The sequence below is a fragment of the Lissotriton vulgaris genome, chromosome 5 (assembly GCF_964263255.1).
Source record: "Lissotriton vulgaris chromosome 5, aLisVul1.2, whole genome shotgun sequence".
Lineage (NCBI taxonomy): Eukaryota > Metazoa > Chordata > Amphibia > Caudata > Salamandridae > Lissotriton > Lissotriton vulgaris.
In genome coordinates, this window is record NC_141693.1 from 1889820560 (window position 1) to 1889836339 (window position 15780).

General features: G+C 46.5%; 1 protein-coding gene across 1 annotated transcript in view; it reads left to right on the forward strand.

The window, feature by feature from the left end:
• The window catches only part of LOC147717635 (E3 ubiquitin-protein ligase TRIM39-like), a 333005-nt gene that overhangs the window by 15734 nt on the left and 301491 nt on the right, over positions 1-15780 (forward strand). The gene's annotated exons all lie outside the window — the stretch shown is intronic.

Here is a 15780-nt window from a genome sequence, read left to right on the forward strand (position 1 = left end):
CAGAAAAACGGGTACAGACAAGACAGAAGTAGAGGAGGGCCTTAAACACCTACCAGAGAGGCGAGCGGGGTCAACGGCAGCAGTACAATAGTAGAGCTGCTGGGGGACAGAGCAGGTCCCTGACCAGGAGGTCCGAGGTCTTGCTCGTACTCCCTCGCAGCGGCTGCCATTCAATAGGGAAGGGAGGAGGGAAGCGTAGCCCCCCCCTTGTACGTTGTTGGGGGACCCTCAAGTTTCGTTACGCAACTGCTCAGATCACCCCACACTTAAGGGAGGTACACTTACTTCATGTACATAAGCATGTGCAGTTCAAATTCCTGACCCACACATACAAAGCACTACACAACACATGTTTTGCCTACCTGAAGAGCTGCGTGCAGATCAGGTGCGCAACACCCATTGGACTCAAAGGGCCCCCCCCCCCAAATTATTTTTTTTTTGATCTCAGAGTAAGGTCCCCTCAAGCCCAGCACCACACACCTATCTGTTAAGGCTGCCGTCATGTCCATGGGTGCGATCTGTCTCACTTGACACTTCATCCTCTTCAGAGTATTTTGTGCCATACCTTGAATGACTCCTTAAGGTTGGATAATTCCTTGAGATTGTGTCATTGACACTATCACAGTCCTGGATTATCTCGGTCCTTTATGTTGTTGACTCGGAGTATTCTCTGTCATTTTGTCTCTCCCGCCGTCTTCTCTTCGATCTACCTTCATCCTTCATCTTTCTGGTTCTGTTTTTCGGGGACTTTATTCTCAGACATAAGGAATGTCTCTTTCCTGGTATCTTTGTTTCTTGCAATAGTGTGCAATTCTTCTGATACGTATCCTGCTTTGATCCGCACTCCAACATCAGCTTTCCTGATGATTTCTTTTAGCGACCAATGCCCTTGAAGGATCTTGTGTTTCGTGTTAGAGTCTGAACAGCCTTCAATTATCCGAAGCCGAACTGCTTCCTCATTTGTAAATGTATTGAACTGGCAACCTTTTACCAGACTTTGCAGTCGGGTGATGAAGTTTGGCAATGGTTCCCCTGGTTCCTGCTGAGCTGTGTTGAAGGCGATGCGATCATGATCCACATCTGCCTGTGCATGGAAATGTGCACGTAACTTCTCTTGGAGTCTTTCATAGGTCTGTGTCCTTTTCAGAAAAGGTGTTGATTAGACGTCGGCCTTCATGACCCACCAGCTGGAGGAGTAGCATCAGACAATTTCTATCCCTTCGTTCACGGATTGCGTCGAGAAAATCATCCAGTGATTCCAGCCACCGGTTCCATTTGGGACTCAAACTCTTAGTGTCATTCTGTGTCACTAGGGGTGGTACTCCAAGGCAGGGATTGGACCATTTTGTTGCTTTCCTCACCTCCATGAGGGAGGGGGATTCTGATCTCCTTTACTTTACTCCTTTACTTTGCTTCCAGTCTTCTTTGCTGACTCTCTTTAGCCGAGATCCTTGGTCTAGTCGTTTCTTTGGGGTTGATAGGCTTCGCAACTATCTCGGTATGCGCCAGTGAACGACCGCTTGAATTTCATGAGTTCAGAATGGCCACCACTCTGCTATGCTATGCGTGACTCGTGGCTCGCTTCCTTTAGAGTCGCATGCTAGCCGCAGGTGGGTAGTGATTCTTCCTCGAGGACGCCTGGCACATTTGACATCTTGTTTGCTCATGCATCTCTTTTCCGGACGAGTGCAGGTTATCCAATCACTTTGTTGATGGTACAAGGCTCCCTTGGCATTCATCTACCCATGCTTCTGAATCATTTGTTTTCTTCGCTTCTGTTACTTTTACTTGTCTGTCTTCACGTGGTGCTTAACGCTTAGTCTATTCAGAAAAGGGGGTGGTGATGAACAGAGTGTCTGAATTAAGCAGACCACTCTTACCCAGTCCAAAGATCAGGGCTTGATCCATCACCGTTATTTATCTCACTGCACCATCCCAGCTCAGAACCTGGCTATATGCAAATCAGTCTGTCCCTGGCCCAGTGCATCATGGGAACAGGGCAGACTAAACTACCAAGCCAATTCTTCACCAGAAAGGAGACAAGCTACCAGGGACCGGTTTCTGGCATTTCAGCCGTCTTCGGCCCGGCTTGCTTGAATCCTGATGGTGCAGTGAGAAAGGGACTCATGTCTGAGTATACCCTGCCACACCTATAGTGGCCAAAAACGATTCAGAAAAGGGGGTGGTGATGAACAGAGTGTCTGAATTAAGCAGACCACTCTTACCCAGTCCAAAGATCAGGGCTTGATCCATCACCGTTATTTATCTCACTGCACCATCCCAGCTCAGAACCTGGCTATATGCAAATCAGTCTGTCCCTGGCCCAGTGCATCATGGGAACAGGGCAGACTAAACTACCAAGCCAATTCTTCACCAGAAAGGAGACAAGCTACCGGGGACCGGTTTCTGGCATTTCAGCAGTGCAGTGAGCTAAAAAACGGCGTTGGATCTAGCCCTGATCTCTTGACTGGGTGAGAGTATTCTGCTTAATTCAGAAACTCTGTCCATCACCACCCCTTGTAGTTAAATAACGCTTAGTCTGGCACTTGTCTTTGCTCGTGCTCATTGCATTCGGGATCGGCATGTGATTGGTGCATTTAGGATGTGCACTTGCTTGTGCTCGCTGACTTCAGAACTTGTGTTCATCCGGGCTTGTTTATATTCTTTTCTGGGCCGTCCGTAATTCCACCCTCTACAGGGTCTTCAGTAATTCTGCCCTCTTTGGGGTCTCCTGCAGGACTGCCCTCTTCAGGGTCTTCTGCACTTCTGCCCTCTTCGGGGTCTTCTGCAGGACTGCCCTCTTCGGGGTCTTCAGCAATTCTGCTTTCTTCAGGGTCTTCTGCACCTCTGCCCTCTTCAGGGTCTTCTGCAGGACTGCCCTCTTCGGGTTCTTCTCTGGGTCTTCTGCAGTTCTGCCCTCTTCGGTGTCTTCTGCAGTTCTGCCCTCTTCGGTGTCTTCTGCAGGACTGCCCTCTTCGGGTTCTTCTGCAGGACTGCACTCTTCAGTTTGTGCTCAACCTTGTCTTTATCTGTCTCTTGCATTAGCTGGCGCTTGGTCTCTTGCACCTCTTGCGTTTGCTTGTCTTCGCCAATGTTTGTTTGGTCTTTGCCAACACTTCTTTTGCATTTACCAATGCTTGTCTGCTTGTCTATTGGCTTCGCCAATGCTTGTTTGGTCTTCGCCAATGCCTGTTTGGTCTTTGCCAATGCTTGTTCGTTTGCTGCTTGCTTTTGCCAATGCTTGTTTTGCACTTACCAGTGCTTGTTTGCATCTCTCAATGCTTGTTTGTTTGTTTCTGGCCTTTACCAATGCTTATTGGGTCGTTGCCAATGTTTGTTTGCTTCTTGTTTTGCCAATGCTTGTTTTGCATCTAGCGTTGCTTGTTTGCCTTCCTGGTGCATTTGCCAGTGCTTATTTTGCATGCCTCAATGCTTTCTTAATGTCTGACACTGCCTGACTTTAAAATGGCCGCTTGCAATCCTCACATAGGGGATGTCCTGATAGATGGCTGATTCCAGGATGGCCGCCGTCCCTGAACGCTCAGCTAACACGAGACTTCAATCTCCATTCATTCTCTCAGGGCTGATTCTTTCCAGGACTCGCCGGCAGCCGGCTTTGGAGGCGGTGGGGCTTCTCTACAGCCTCTCACTTTTCTGCGTCGCTGCAGCATTCGGGTAAGATCGGGGTGGGCTCCCGACTTACTTTCTCCAGTCGCGCTCTCGATCGGCGACCGCGTGCCAAGTCTCACGCATCCGGGGTGAGCTCCCGACTTTTGGCGCCGAATAGCGCTCGGTTTCAGGGCACTTTCACGAGGCTTTTGACAGTGCCTCAGACGCCTCTCAGTCACCGGAGCAGCAGGCAGGATCGGGGTAGGCTCCCGATTTCTTCTCCACGAGTGCATGCCGTTTTACACGCATCGGGGTGAGCACCTTTTTGGCGCGCACCAGCGTTTTACATCAAACGCTCCCAGCGCTCGATGACGCTTCTCCCTCGGGGCTCTACGCGACCAGCCGATCGCGGAGCAGGGGCGAATACCGCTGGCCTCTTGGTCTGGGCGGCGGCCTCAATGAAGACACACGTGTCTTCAGCAGTGTTTTCCTCTTTCTGCGCTGCAGGGGACGGGACGCTTCTTCGTGGGGTTCTAGGGACGGCCGACTGCATCATCCCACCCTCGTCGCCAGCTGTCGTGTCTTTGTATCAATAATGACAAACACTAATCATATTTAACTAGAGCTTTATTCTGTGCTTCTTGCTATGTCCCTGTCCCTGCTCTAACTGCCCTTTCCTTCCCAGTCTCCTCCTCTTCCCTTCACCCACTAACTCCGCCCACCCAGCTACTAGACTGCTCACGACATCACACAAGGTATGTGTGTTATAGAGCTGAGGTAGCGCGATAGGGGAAGGCAATATCTGGCATTAGCCAATACCCTTTGATTTTACTAAAATAGTATACTATACTATACTATACTTACTCATAGGGGCTTTCTACTTATAGGATCTTTCAGCCAGCCCTGTTCATCCATTGGTCTGTTATTGTTGTTCACATTTTTCTTCCACCCCATACAGAATGGGGCAAGGGATCAGCCAACTTTAGCCTCTGGCTAACTTAACTGTGAGTGACGCATTCTGCTCTTTCACAAAGACAACTTCTGCACACAGTGGGAGGGGTTTCTATGACAATGTGTGCTTTTTGAGGCCAGTCTGGAGGGCAGGACCGGACTGGGAACCCAGAGAAGCTCTGGCCATTTTGACGGAGCAGCCCCTCTGCTGCTTTTGTTACTGGGGGCAGATATAGCAGCAGTGCTGAAAAATGCAGCCACCAGTAATAAAAACGTCCCTCTGTGCTGCAAATTCGGCCCACACCTTTCCAGCCTCCCGGGGAAACGCCTGATGCCCGCTAGGGTCAGTCCGGTCCAGTTGGAGGGGGTCAGGATGAAGCAGGCTCACCAACAGATGCTGTAAGGTAATGACTCTTCCTTGGACCCAAGGTGCCCAGGCTGGGTAGCTGGGTTACCTTATGTCCTAGAGCGGTGCAGACATCACATTGATTCTCCCAGGCAACTGGCAGGCTTTGCTCTTTAATGCACAGTTCAGTATCTTTGCTCCACAGCAAGTAGGGCGATCTCCTTGCAGGGCCGTCCATCAGAACTTCAATAACAAGGACCCACCCCTCACGTTTGGAAGAAAAGTAGCAGTCAGGCAACACTCAACCTCTGGATCACAGTCCTTTTCAACTGGACTTGTGTGCAGTTCTGTCGTCCTGGAACAAGAAAGTGATCCCCAGTTGTCAGAATGAGGACTAGCCAATCAGCTCTCCTACAGCATTCTCTTTCTATGGTCCAATCACAGAGTGCATGGAGTTTGTGTCTACTTCGCAGTCTGATATGTGCCCTAAAAAGTGTGCAGGCTTCTTGTGAAATCTTGTACATGTTTGTTGGAGTGACAAACTCCTGGTGCCAGTGCTGTGGAAGCTGTGGTTGGTAGATGTCGACCATCGGAAGACCTGTGTGCACCACCTGGAAGATTAGTGCCCTTATCTGTGTTCATTCTACTTTCTCTATAATCCTTCCCATTGGATTGCACAGGTGGCTGCTGCTGGCATTCCCAAAGTATGAATAATCCCAATAGAGACCAATAGGCAACTATTCAATGTTAGAAGTAACGGCCCTTTATATAAATTAAATTTAGGGGCCAGATGTACTAAGCATTTTAACGGTTGCAAACCCTTCTATTCGGCATTTGCGACTGTTAAATTGCCTTTTTATGGGGACTAATCCAATTTTAGGACTCAGAAAAGTTTTTCTGACACCCAAAATGGGAATCTAAATGGATACCGATTTGGTATCTGGAAGGGGCAGGTTGTCGACTTGCCTTCCAAATACCGGTATCTTATGTATTGACGTTTTTCGACCAACTGGTTGCAAAACATTGAAATGTGATACACACCTAATTGAAGGTGGTAATGCATTCCCAAATTTGAATGTAAAAAAAAGTTTGTTGAAGAGTAAGTAGGCAGTGTTTCAGGGGACCACTGCAAACTCTAAAAATTAATAAGAAAAAAGTAAAACATGTTTTTATTTTCTTTAATGAAACTGTGCTGCATTAACCCCTTCGGGGCTGATGACGAGCTGGGCTCGTCATCGCGTAGCCCGCTCGCACGCTGATGCCGAGCCCAGCTCGTCACGTTAAATGGGATTTACAAAAACCCAGCTTGCGGGCGGAATTGCGCTAGCGCGCATGTGGTTAAAGAATAAATACATGTTTGCTCTATTGAAAAGCATACACAGACATGGTGGTATGCTGACCCCAGAAGGCCACCATCTCTGTGATGGCATCCAGATGACCTACCTCATTAATATTCCTGAGGTAGCTTAGATTCGGACCCACTAAGGATTCAGAATTTTTATTACAACCTATTCGTATATAAATCGGTTCTTAAAATTGTTTACTGCTTGCTGATTAGGACCAGTATTTTGTGACCAATAAAACTACATCAAGCACTAGATTCTTAGTTAACATTCCGTTTAAACAATATTTATTTTTATTTGTTATATCCACCATAACAACATACTATTTTTGTTAAAGAAAGCATGTCTCAATATTCATTAGGGTTTATGTAGGATGTCTGGGGAATTAGCAGTCATAAAACAAAGGTGCTCCATTTCAGTAGTTTGCACAGCTAATTTAAGCACCAACGATGAAAAAAATCTATGTAAGACTGGTCATTAAAAAAAAAATTACAGCCACATTGTTCACTATCTGCACCCCTCTCCAATTGCAGATTTATTCATTAAAGCACTTTCGCAGTAGTCTGTTGTACCACGTGGTGTAGTACAGAAGCATGCTAAAAATATTTAAAACATGTACACCAGTGATTGTGTACCTTTTGACTACTGTGGACCCCACTTAATCATCATTGGAAGTTTGGAACCCCCACTGAATTATTAATGAAATCCGTGGACCTCCGCTGTGACATTATTGTATTCCAGGGATCCGGCCTACTCAGTTTCATTGATTTGGACTGCAAAACAATACACAAAAATACAAAAAAAAGCATTCATCAAACAAATACACAAATTATTAAATATTTTAAATTAATATACAAATATGAAAATAAGAAAATTATAGGAAGGTTGGAGCTTACCTAAATTCAATTAGGGCCACCATCATCCATACCATTCTGTTTGGTGCACTTGCAGTGCTCCCATAATTCAATCTAAGGATGCCAACTGCATTTTTTTTTAACACACTTTATTAGTGAAAATGACATATAACATTGCATTCCATGAGTACCTCAGAGACAGTCTTTTCTCTTCTTTCCATACATTATTATACCAGTGTTATATACAAAGTATATTTTGTGGGTTCTATATTATAAATTAGTCCTGGGATCTAGACTCTATTATCATGAATATCAACAAAGCAGCATATTATCAACGTGAGTCACATCAAGTTTAAAACAGTGTGTGAATATAATTGTCAGAACTGAACATAACCCTTCACGTTCCCTCCCTTCACCCACCCCTCCCCCCCCCGACTCCCAGTCAAAGGCTTTCTAGGAGTTTGCAATAATTAGAGTAATTCATTACAGACAGATTGCCCCAATGACGGATGTGATCCAGGGTCAGAGAGTGTTATTCCTGGTCTCAGAGCCTAGGGGGCTGCGACCCTCTGACGTCTTAATATGCTACGCAGGTGATTTAATTCATGTAGGTAACAAATCTAGTGTCTCGAGTTCAAGCAGCATAGCCTCCCATTCTAAGGAAATAGGGTGTTTCCGCAACCCTCTCTCCTCCTCTCTGCGGAGAGCTGCTCCCACTGCCCTTCCCCATTGAAGCATGTCCGTCTGCCAGACTGATACGGCCGGGCATCTCGGGGATTTCCACCTCCTAGTGAGAGCTCGTACCGCTAGGATAAATGCGAGATCTAAGAACCTTAATTGTACCTTTTGTGTCTTTTAATGTCGCCGGTGACCTATGAGACAATTTAGAGCTTCAGCTGGCACTGGGAGCTGTGCAACTGTGTTCAGTGAGGTGCAGATATTTCCCCAGTAATCTCTGAGGCTCGGGCAGTGTAGAACCGGCTTTTTGTAGACCCCCACTAGGAGAGTCAAAGCCATTGGTGCAGGGGACACCTAGAATCTACGGGGTTCTTCTTGCTCACATCATACATTACCAAAGAGACCAGGACAACCCGCAGTAGAGGGAAGCAAGTTATTTATTAGCTTGAGCTAAGGACAGGGCCCCAGAATGGTACAAAGACAATTCTACGGAGACTGCTGTTTACTCCACAGCTTACACATATTTATACTACTGGAAACTCCCCTTACACAATGCTCGTTTCTCATCTGTCCAGTTCTATTCAGCCTCGTGCTTCATCAGCCTCGGGTGGCGCACTCGTGGTCAAGGAGCATGTGCCTCAGGTAGCGTAATGTTCGTTGGATCTGACTTCCGTGCTCACATGGCGTAGTCACAGAGCATCTGTTTCTGCTTGCGCAACACGCACCGCCTCTGTCTTCCATCACAAGGTGTAGCCACATAGCGTCTGCTTCTGCTTGCGCAACACACACAGCTTTTGTTTTCAGGGCACAGATGGTGGTCACAAGTCACAGTCGCTGGTCATGAGAGGCTGAATTACCAACAGCTGACAATTACCAACAGCTGACAGGAAGTGGCTGAACCTCTGGTGCAACCGGAGGACAAGGTGCACGAGCAGCTTTTCAGGAGGCTCAACCACGAGGAGCCGGGGGTTAAGCAAGGTTCAACAGAGTTACGGAAAGAAATTCTTTACCAGGTTCCTGAGCATTGCAACACAAAGTCTTGTGGGTCATTTTAATTACAGTTCAACTGTTCCTCCTTTTGCCATGCAGAGGCAACAATCAGTCGTCATCTAGGTCAATGTCCATCATCTCCTGGACCTCTTTCTCGACCATCATCATGCCATTGTGGTGGAGTGAATTCACTTGTTTGGGTGCCAAAGAGGTGGCACAGAGCCCACACAGCGCGGGCATGCATTGAACACAAAGGCAGCAAGAGAACAATGCGGCTGCAATGATTGTAATGAAAATCATTATCTTCCATCCCCACTGAGATACCATGCTCCAAAACTAGCCTGTTAGGCACCATGAATCATCATCCTCATGGATGTCGGAAGCAATCTTATGCAGCTTCTGGATTGCTTGATAAACTGTTGGTGCATTATTGGCACGTTCTGGTCCGCTGTACCGGCTCCGGACAAAAAAAGAAAATGCGCCGGTGTATCACAGCCCTGCAGCGATTTGTCGGACCATGTCAAGCAGAGGGCAGAGACCTTTGTCTCTTCAGTCCTTTTTTTCTGGGTCGGAGGTTGTACTGGGTGGACCTGGGCGTTGTTTGATCAGGAAACAAAGGTTCTGGCTATTGAGTGTCCTGCAACCTCAGAAGCGGAGGGACAGCAGATTGCAGGATGTCGTCGTCCTCTCGTTCAGATGAAGCCCAGGCAATGTTGGCGTCACTGAAGGGTACAAAGCGTGGGACTTTCTCACATTCGTCGTCTCCAAGGCCTTCCTTGACCCACCGGTCGTATGGTAGTGGTAGAGGCGCCTTCTTGCAGTGCACTCCGTGTACCCAGTTTTTTCATTCTGCCACCTTCACTGCAGACCGGGTAGCCAGCAACACTTGCTGGGGCGGCTTCCACCTCGGCTCCAAGTTCTTTGTTCACTGGAAATTGCGGATGCAGACCCAGTCGCCTGTCTGGATGGTGTGACCAGGGCCCTCAGGTTTGGGTGGCAGGATATCTTGTACCTGACGATGAATGAGACGTAGATTAGTGGTCAATTCATGTAAATAATCAATCAACAATGGGTATTCAATGTTGGAATATTTCTTTGAGCGGGGTACTCCCCAAATATTGGCTGGCCGACCAAACACTATCTCATACGGAGATTGTCCGGTACAAGAATGTGCTGTGGTTCTAGTTGATAGGAGGGCAAGGGGCAAGGCGTCCGGCAAAGGCAGTCCTGTGTCAGCCTGGATCTTTGCCATTTTTAATTTCAGTGTTCCATTGTGGCGCTCAACCAAACCTGCTGACTGGGGGTGATTGGCGGCATGGAATTTCTGTCTAATCCCCATCCTTACACAAACTTTCTTAATTATTTCCCCTGTAAAGCGGCTTCCATTGTCGCTCCAGATAATTCTGGGCATTCCAAATCTGGGAAAAATTCCTTAAACAGTATTTTTGCAGTGCTGATAGCAGTGTTGTCCTTAAGGGGGTAGGCCTCGATCCACTTTCTAAAGGCACACACAACTACCGGGACATATCGGAGATTGTTGCAGATCTCCATCTGTATGTAATCTATTTGGAGCACTTCAAAGGGGTAAGATGGGAGGCGCAAAATTCCCAGCAGGGGTTGGTGTTCCCTTACCTGGGTTATGCATCAAACAGATCATGCCATACCAGAGCTAGCAATTTGCAAATACCTTTTGCACTAATGTGAGCTGGTCCATAGTGACCACTGGCAAAACATGGGCATCGGGTAACCACCATCGCTGTTGTTCAGACAGATCAGTCCAGCAGGCATTCTCATTCAATAGGCCTGTTTGCTCTTGCCAGAAAGCCTTTTCCTCTCTAGTCGCCTCTGCCTGTATTTCCTTCACATTTTCAATAGTATCCTCGTGCATCCCTTTCTCCGGTACCCAGTTTGAGGGGCCAGCTACATACATACGGGCAGAGACATCTTTAGCTGTTACCTTTGCAGTCTGGTCAGCAAATCCATTACTCCTTCCTATGTCATCAGTTACTTTGTTGTGGGCACTACATTTAACCACAGCTATCTTTGAAGGAAGAGTCAATGCGTTTAACAGCCTGCTGACCAGCTGACCATGCTGTATCTTAGTACTGTGAGAAGTCGAAAACCCCCTCAGCCCATAGTCGCCCAAAATTATGGGCCACTCCAAAGGTGTATTGGCTGTCAGTGTAGATGTTGACGGCCATCCCTGTACTCAGTTCACAAGCTCTAATTAGTGCCACTAACTCAGCGGCCCGGGCTGTTCGGTAAGGTATTCCCTCACTCTCCACTACTGTTTGTAACGTGGTGATAGCATAGGCAGCAGTCGTGCTACCATCAGGAAGTGTGAAGGAAGAACCATCTACATACAGGGTACCATCAGGGTCAGTGAGGGGTGTGTCAGTCAAATCCACGCGGCCTGTTGTCTCTTCCTCCGTCCGGAGGACACAATCATGTCGATCAGAAGTAGTGTCATCATCAACAAAGTGTAGCAATGTGGCTGGATTGAGCGTAGTGCAGCGGCGGATGGTGATATGACTGGCTAAGAGAGTCAATTCATATCCGGACAAACATGCACTAGTAAGATGTTGAGTTTTTGTCCTATTTAATAAAGTGTCAACTGCGTGAGGGACCATAACTGTAAGTGCAGTATCAAGGACCAGGCCAGCAGATTGGCGAATGGATATGGCAGCAGCAGCTGCTGCGCTCAAGCAACTGGGTAGTGCGCGGGCCACAGGATCTAGGACTGCAAAAAAATTTGCACAGGGGCGTTGTCTGCACCAAAACGGTGTGTTAGCACTGACAATGCACAACCATCATGCTTGTGTACAAAAAGAGTGAAGGGCTTCTGATAACGAGGGGTGCCTAGCACCTGGGCCGAACAGAAGGCTGTTTTTAGTTCTTTAAATGCATGCTGGCCCTCATTTGTCCAAGAGAGTGGGTGAGGAACATCTTTAAGTGTGAGGGTCAATAAAGGTTTAATGAATAAAGAAAAATTGGGGATCCACTGGCGGCAGTAGGAGGTGATACCAATGAAAGCACGGACCTCTTTCTGCGTCTTTTGTGGGGGCATTTTACTGATTGTTTGTATTCGTGCAGGTGTGAGGCGGCGTCCCTCCTTTGACGGGAGATGACCTAAGTAGGTCACCTCATGTCGACAATATTGGAGTTTGAAGGGCTCTCTGTATATCCTTGTGGAGCTCTGCCTAACCGGAAACTCCGTCCTGCCAATGAGAATCCAAAAAGGTCCCTACTCTGTTCATCATCAACGGGTATACTAAAGAAGGCGTTTTTTAAGTCAATGACAGAGAAGAAACATGCAGACGGGGGAACCATAGTCAGTAGGGTGGTGATATCTGGGACCACAGGAAACTGGGGTACCCTTATTTTGTTTATCTCGCGCAAATCAATGACAAAACGATAAACAGGGGGCTTGGAAGGATCGGTGCGTTTTAGGACATGCAAAATTGGGCTATTGCACACATTTCCTCTTGTCTCTTCAACCACACCCTTGTCTACAAGTTCAGAAATGATCTGGAGTAATGCCCTTTCCCCTTTCTTTGGGTATTTTGTATTGGGGAAGTTGGGGAGGGCGAGAATTTTCCTTCAGCGTAACAGAAAAAGGGGGTATGGACAAAAGGCGGACATCAGTATCACCTTGGGCCCAAAGAGCAGGAGGGACATTCTGAAGTTCCTGGGGAATGGGATCTGGGGAGGCTAAGTATACTGGATGTGTGGTAGGGGGACCCATAGTGATGTAAACCCCATCAGGAGAACAGTATTTGGTGGCATGTAATCTTTTTAATAGATCTAAACCCAACAGATTTTCGCCTCATGTGGAAGTCAAAACCAAAGGGTAATCAACCATGTAGGGTCCTATCGTTGGTTCCAGTGGTTGTGAAACAGGGCTAAATACTGGGGTACCAGAAAACCCCACAGAAATTTTATTTGCGCCAGACAAGGGGGCCCCAGGGACTTTAGACCTAGCAATAGAACTTTTGGTTGCACCAGTGTCGACCAATAATTTTTCCGTAGAGCCCAGTGTTGTAACATGAACATAAGGTCCCTTTTGGTCAACAGGAATAGGCACGGGTCCCTTCTCTTGTCCTTGGCAATCCTAGTGGGACAAAAACCCCATCCCTTCTTCAGGCTCATAATCCTCATTAAAATAATTGCGGTCCTCATAATTAGCGGTATCAAACCTATTATCTTGCATTAGGGAGCGCCTGTCCTGTAACTGTGTTCTAGGTCCGCCTCGGCCTCGTCCTCTCTGGGGACGTTGCCCTGTAAAGCGGTCAGCGGGAGCAGAGTTGTTCTGGGCCAACAAGGGATACTCGTCGCGCCATTACCCTCCTGACGACAATAAGTGCACTGGTTGGGTCCCAGCGGTGGGCAAGGAGTCACAGGGGCAGGTCTCTGAGCTATTCGTTGAAATTAAGGGGCACCTCAGTACTGGGTCGGGGTCGGGTATGCTTGTTGGATTAATACCTTTTGTCTTTAGGTCTTCAGTCTTTTTATCCGTTCTATCTCACTCTTCATTCTCCCTATTCTCATAGTACTGGGTCATTGTCAAAATGTCAGACTGGGTGGAAATGGGCCATGCACTTTCTGACATTTTGAGCTTAGTCCCAAGTTCTGGTAACAGATTGGACACAAATGTATCCACAAACAGTAGCTGTCCCCCTTCTGAAGTCATGTCCTCTCCACTATAGTCGTTTAATGTGCCTTCGAATCGTGCGAAAAAGTCAGAGACACTTTCATCTTTCTTTTGTTTGCAAGCAGCTAATATGTCCCAATTGATACAGTGAGGTGTCAACATCTTTTTCATGGCAGTAAGTATCTGGGCCAGAAGGGCTAAGATCATGGGATCGGGTTTCTACCACCAGTTCGAGCTCTGTCAGCTTCCTCAAATTCCTTCCACGTATGGCCAAATTCTGTCTGATCATTATGGCGTATTTTGGACCATACTTCAGTCGGTACTACCTGTCCCATTAACATATCTATATCTGCTAAAGTCATTACGCAAGATTGGAGTGTCTGAGTAAATTCCTTATAATAACCTGCTGGATTTTTACGCGGGTCAGGCAATTGGCTTTTAAGTTGGAGGACGTCCAACCTTTTCCTGTAGTGTAGTTCCTATTTTCCCAATAGGCCCTGCGCATTGGAATAACATAAACAGTAGTATCGACGTAGAAGTGCGGATCTTCCAGGCCTCCACTGACTATGCTAAACTTAATTGGGTTTGTTACCAACTAGCTCAGAGGTCACTGGAAACTTTCTTGACTGAATAGGAAGTGATCAGCTTCCCTGGCACAGCCAAGAAGGGATTCAGTTTTCCAACAACCGTGCAACAGGACAACTTTGCTCCTCAGATAAGAGTCAATCTCTAGAGTCGTGTGAAACAATAGACAGTTATTTTACTCAGTCAGTTGTTGTGCAGATTACTTTCACAATATGTAGAGATTAGAGAGACGGGCGTTTTCAAATAAAAAGGTATTATTTATTGAACAGTCTTTCTTCTCATACAAGAGAAATGAATTGCCACAATTGCAAGACTTGTTATTATAAACAGTGCGTACAGTAAAATGAGTATTGCGAAATAATACTGTAAAAGCATTGATATGGTTTCTTAGCCATACAATGGTTTAAAATGAATAAAACATATATACATTCATATATACATTTAGCTAACGTACTCAACTGGTGCTTCTAACTACGCCTACCCCAGTGTACCTGACCTAAGCCTAATACTTGGAAGGGGAGTAAGTAAGTAGCAGTTTTAGTTAAGTTGGTTTTGCCAAGGTTTGCTTCAAGAATTCTCTCTAAGGGTTTAGTCAACACCATACCTCTAAAATAGAATGTTGGAGGTCTGGTATCTCCTTCCAGGGACTCGATATCCCAGTCACTCGCAAGAGTAGGCTGGAAACGACGGAGCTGGATTTTCTCGGCAGGAGGAAAGACAGCGTCTTTCTCAGCGCGTCAAAGAGGAGGAGGAGGGGCAGCGTCCGTGGGCAGCTTGCATCTGCTGGGCTCTTGCAGGGGGACAGCTGTTCAGCTCCTATGTGCACCACACCATTGTTTGCTGGTTAGCAGCGATAGCAGTAGCGATAGACAGCGATGGTATCATCAGCGAGGCAGCAGCAGCGTTTGCTTAAGGCAACGTTGGTAATATTTATACCTGAAAGGTGCCTTGTTTGACGTAAGGTTTTGGACATAAGACGTCAATAAAGATGTCACTAGGAAGTGATCGTCTCTCAGTGCTCATTAGAGTTCTATTACTAATCAAAACATAGCAAACGGGGCTTTCCCAGGTTGCTGTGTTTTTATCTTGTTGAAGAACTCGGAGTGTAATCTAGGAATCTTAGTAGCTTCTGCTGTGTCATTTGCACTAATGAGCTGCAAAGGAAGTTGCAGAGGAAGCGATTCTGAAATGTGGCTCTGTTTGTGTGAGGCCAGAGACGAGTTTCTGAATATTGCATTCGATTGGTTATGCCAATGTAGGGGTACAAAGGGATTATAGCTGTATAGGGGCATAAGGTCACAGTATCGATCAGGGTCCTAGATTAGAACGCAACACCCACTCCACGAATTTATGTCCATCAATTTACTAAAACTATAGCAAAAGATGCATGTGTAACATTACCCACCCCAAAATACATATATGCATTTGAAATAGGCGTATTTGAAATACGTGAAAATATAGGTACTGTACGTCTTTAAGCATAGAAATTATTCAAAATTATAGCATATGTAATCAATGAACGATTTTGCGAAAAAATTACACATGAAATATCTCTTAATACAGAAAAGAAAGGCGAGATAATTTCATCACATATAAATGCATTGCCGTAAAATGTGCTAGAGGCTGGTGTAAAGTTATTATGTCTCTAGATTTATCTAAAAATAGAAGTAGAAGCTTCTGTTCTTTATGAATAGGTCTACTTTAACACCTTGGGTGCTAAGGGGTTTTCCCGCTGTGCGCTGGAAAATCCAAAATGACAGGGATCGTGACAAG